The sequence below is a fragment of the Chelmon rostratus genome, chromosome 15 (genome assembly GCF_017976325.1).
Source record: "Chelmon rostratus isolate fCheRos1 chromosome 15, fCheRos1.pri, whole genome shotgun sequence".
Taxonomy (NCBI): Eukaryota; Metazoa; Chordata; class Actinopteri; order Chaetodontiformes; family Chaetodontidae; genus Chelmon; species Chelmon rostratus.
Window position 1 is genome coordinate 2059301 of NC_055672.1, and position 5270 is coordinate 2064570.

Here is a 5270-nt window from a genome sequence, read left to right on the forward strand (position 1 = left end):
AGCACTAAGATTCAGTTTGATGCGGTCTGCTTGTTGAAGGCCAACAATTTGTCAGAACAGATGATTAACAGACGATTAAGACACCAATCGACTGTAAAGACTTTAGAAAGACAATTCTTGTTGAAATAAAGAGTTCAGGTTCTGATTTAATTGTTGTTGTTTTTTTACCATAAAATCCCCAAATAAACCAATAAAATGCAAACTCACTAAGAAAAGATGCATGTGGACAGTCAAAGTGTTAAAGGCAATCAGAGACATTCAATTCCTAAAATTATTTTTAATGATTAAAGATGTGCCTCCTGTTTATTGAACGGCGCAGTCCCTCGGTTTGCCACCAGAGGTCAGCAAAGGCCTGCAGTTCAGAGAGGTCTGAGTCCAGAACTAATGAGATGGCTGATCTGAAGAATCATCCAGAACTTTGATTTATGAGTCAAAACTTCTCAGCAAAAATGAGCCAAAAGGTTAGAAAATGACGACACTTACATCCTGTTTGTGCTATTTTACCTGAAGTTATGTTCTTATTGACTATTTTGAAAAGAACAAAAATGTAAAGAAGAATAAATGAACTATTTGAAGTGATGACTTGTCAGATATTCGTATGTCAATCAAACGTGTGATCGATTGTTTCTGGTCTCAGTCAGAAACTGCACCATTTCCTGAAAACACTGATATTGTAAAGTTTTTAATATTTAGCATGAGTTCTGTGTTTGTCTTGTCCAGTGTGATTGATATTTACATTCAGTTGTCCACCAGAAAGTTAATAATAATAATAATACGAATAATAATAATAATAATTATTATTATTATTATTATTATTATAACACATTAATAAGAAGATTTCCTAAAATGTAAACTGTTCCTTTAATTCTCAGAATTCCTTGAATGTGATTTAAAGGAAGTCGAGGTCTCGTTTTGGTGTAACACACAGGAGACTGGAGACAGTAGGGACTGTAATTAGAGGTGTGGGTGGAGGTGTGGAGGTGGAGCTCGTAGCCATTTATGTAATTAGGATCATCCTCGAGCAGAAAATCCTGACAGCAAAGAAGAACTTTCTTAGATGGCTCGTTCTGGTCTTCCCTGTGTTTGGGCTCGGTCTAATTACTGGGAGATTCTCAACGCCTCAGTGCACTTTTTGATTTCAAGTTCTTTTTTTAAAAAAAGGCTGTGACCCGCTGTGAGCACTGTCATAGTTAATTAACCCACAGCGCTGATAATCCAGTTGATTACCCCCCCCCCCCCCCCCACCCCCACTGCTCTATATGCATTTAGCTTCATTCTCTGCTTCATATGGATGAACACTGTGACCCAGTTTAACTGACCTGGTGCAATTACCCTTATTAAACATCTTTAAAGGAATAATTCACCAGTCTGGAAATTCACTTTATATCAGAGTGAGACGAGGATGAGGTTAGCCTAGCTTAGCATAAAGACTGGAAGCAGGGGGAAACAGCTAGCCTGGCTCTGTCTAAAGTTCATAAACACACCTCGCAGCAGCTCTGATCAAATGTTCTATTTAGTTTGTTTCATATCAACATGTCCTCATACCTAAAACACTCAATGGGTCCATGGCCAGCGGCCCCCAAAATGACATACATGCCCACCGGCGAGGGGCAGCAACAGGTGAGACAGACCTGTGTCCCACCTGACCTTAATCGTCATGTGGTTTACGTTGTGAAATGTTTGCAGTTTGCTTTGGTTTGAGGGAGGTAATGATCTGACCGTCCGTCCGTCTGTTAGACCCTCAGTCTGTCTGTTAGACCGTCAGTCCGTCTGTTAGACCGTCAGTCCGTCTGTTAGACCGTCAGTCCGTCTGTAAGACCCTCAGTCCGTCTGTTAGACCCTCAGTCCGTCTGTTAGACCCTCTGTCCGTCTCTTAGACCATCAGTCTGTCTGATAGACCCTCAGTCCGTCTCTTAGACCCTCAGTCTGTCTGCAGGTTTGAGCAGGTGGCTCCAGCATGAGGGCCTGATGCTGCACTGAGCTGTAGTAGCAGATATTGACCTGTGGGGGGAGTCGTGCTCTTTCTCACTGACACTGAACATTGTGATCATTCCTGCGTGTCTGCCTGAGAGCGTAACTTAATTCAAGGGTATGAATTATTAATTCTAGGGAACAATTTGGTGCTTTGAGTGTGCAAATCAGTAGCTGGGTTAATTAAATAAGCACAGAGAGGACACAAATGTGTGATTTGGGAAAGATTTTCTCCCCAGAAAGCAGCCAGGCTCTGTGCAGCAGTGTGTCTTCAGACACTTACTGTGTTGTATCAGTACCCCAGAAGACAAACTGGGTCAGGTGAGGGCCTTTCGGATTTCGAAGGAAGTTTCGCAGCCAACGTAGGTTCTCCGACATGCTTAGAAAGGGGAGGTGAGAAGAGAGGTTTTCAGCTGGTTGTAATCTGCAGACTCACCACTAGATGTCTCTAAATCCTCCACACTGGACCTTTAACCTTTGAGCACAAAATTCCAATCAATTCATTCATTGGATTAGTCGTTATGCCCCCCCGAGGAGACATATACAGATGTTACGGTAGGAGACAGTGAAGGAGTCGCGCTAACAGGAAATCCTCCCTGACTCAGATTGTGATCTACAGCTGAAGGCTGAGTCACGTCGTCTGTTCAGGCTTTTATTTTGGAGTTCAGAAAGTTTCCCTCCTTCTGTTTCTGACGCTTCTTCACTAAAACGAGAGAAAAAGATCATCCACCTCCCTCCTCCGCCTTTCTGCTTTTCCTCTTTCTCTGTTTCTGCCAAATCACTGCAGAGACAGCATCCTGTTCTCCTCCTCCTCCTCTCCTGGTATCACTCTGCATCTCTTATCTCTCATCTCTTTCCCTTCTTTGTTTTCTCCATCTCTCTCTCTTTTCAGCTCCACCCCTCTCTTCTCTTTCATGCTGCAGTATTTATTTCTCCAGCCCTCCATCATTCCTCTCCCTTTGTGCCCTCCTTCTCTTTTTGTTTCCTCCTCATTTCCTTTCTTCCTCTCCTCTTTTTTCTTTTTTCCTGTCATCTTCTTTACCTTCTCTCCTATTCTCTTCTTTTCCTCTGCTCTCCTTTCTTGTTTCCTCCTCTCTCCTTCCTTCGCCTCCTCTACTCTCCTTATCTCCACTACTCCCTTGTCTCCTGTTTCCTCCTTGCTTTTTTCTTCTCCTTTTCCCTCTCTTCTCTCATCGATTCCTTTTGTCTTCTCCCATCGCCTTTTCATTTCCTCCTCACCTTTCCACTCCTTTCCTTTCCTTTCCTTTCCTTTCCTTTCTTTCCTCCTCTTCTCTCAGCTTATTTCCTTTCCTTTCATCCTCTTGTTCCTCTCCTATTTTTTCCTCTCTCCTTGTTTCCTCTTTAAATTCCTCATGTTCTCTTTTCTTCTCATCCTCCTCCTATTTTTCCTCATGTCCTCACAGCTTTCCTTCTTTCCTTTCCTCGCCTCTGTGATTCTTCTGATGCTTGTTTCCTCCTCCCTTTTCCTCTTACTTCCTTTCCTTTCATCTTCTTGTCTTTTTTTGTTCTCTTGTTTCCTCTCACCTTGTTCCCCCTCTTATCTCCATTATTCCTCCTCTTCTATTCTGTTCCTCTCATCTCTTGTTTCCCCATCTTCTATGTGCTTTCCTCCTTTCCTTTCCTTTCCTTTCCTTTCCTTTCCTTTCCTTTCCTTTCTATGTTTCTTCCACTCTTTCTCACTCTCTTTCTGTCTCCTCCTCCATGTTTCTTATGATACTTGTTTCCTCCTCCTTTTCTTTTCTTTTCTTTTCTCCTCTTCTCCTTCTCTGCTTTTTCCTCTTTCTTCATTTCCTTCTCCTCCTTTCATTTCCTCCTCTCCTTTCCACTTCTTTTTCTTTCCTCTCCTTTCCTTCTTATCTCCTCTCCTGCCCTTGTTTCCATGTTTCACTTCTTTCCTCATTTCTTCTCAGCCTTCCTCCTTCCTCTCCTTCCCTCTCCTTTCCTTTCTGTTTCCTCCATTCCTTTGCGCTCTCTTTTTGTCTCCTCCTCCATGTTTCTTATGATACTCATTTCCTCCTCCTTTTCTTTTCTTTTCTTTTCTCCTCTCCTCTCCTCTTCTCCTTATTTGCTTTTTCCTCTTTCTTCATTTCCTCTTATCCTCCTTTCATTTCCTCCTCTCCTTTCCTTCTTATTTCCTCTCCTGCCCTTGTTTCCTTGTTTCACTTCTTTCCTCATTTCTTCTCAGCCTTCCTCCTTCCCTCTCCTTTCCTTTCCTTTCTGCTTCCTTTGCTCTCTCTTTTTGTCTCCTCCTCCATGTTTCTTCAGATACTCGTTTCCTCCTCTCTTGTCCTTCTCTGCTTGTTTCCTTCATCTTCTCCCCTTGTCTCCTCTTGCCCTCTTGTGTTTCATCTTTCCTCCTTTCTTTTAATCTTTCCTCGGTGGTCTCTCGCCGCTCCAGCCCCATTTCTCCGTCTGGATATTTCCTCAGTCCTCCTGCACCTTAATCTCCATGCAGTAATGAATGTATGTATATTGATATAAGCTTCTTAATCCCATATTGCCTCTGGCTAATCTTTGCCATTTTGTGATTCTCAATATAAAAACAAGACACGCAGCCAAGAGTTCAATCCACATTAGCACTCTGTGATGTGGAAATGCAGCGCCTATAGGGATTTTCCCATCAATGCGCTGAGAATATAACGCACAAAATGTATAATAAGGAACATTTTTGTAATGTTAATGAGACCTAAAACAGTGGTGCTGTTGTGCTCGTTTGATGAATGAGATAAAAGCTTTTAACCTTTTTATTCAATGAAGACAGAAAAGTGTTAGAATGTATGAAGCCTCCCACTCGCCTGCCATAAATAATGCTGCTGCAGGAGCTGCGAGCCCACACACAAAGCTATGAATGCACAATCTGTCATATACAAATGGGCTGTGTGTGTGTGTGTGTGTGTGTGTGTGTGTGTGTGTGTGTGTGTGTGGCCCCACATGAAATCACACTGTTCTCGGTCCTGCAGACCGACACGCCAGTGACACGCGTCGCTTCGTGAAGCGCCTCCTGTTGCTTCGACTGCTTCACGTTCGTTTTATATCTAATCTTGTTCATTGAGTTTATCTGTTTGCATCAGGGAAGTTGTGGGAGGTTTGCAGCACCAGCGTTCAGAACAACTGGTCATAAACTTTCCATTTCGATGGAAAACAAGGTCCAAAGGTATGAATACCTGAAAAAAGTAAAGATGTTCACAGGTAAAATCCCTGTGAATAAAAAAACCTTCACTTTGTGTGACTTTGGGCCTCGATGGAGGTTGACTGGAGGGAGAAATGTGATGAAAGTC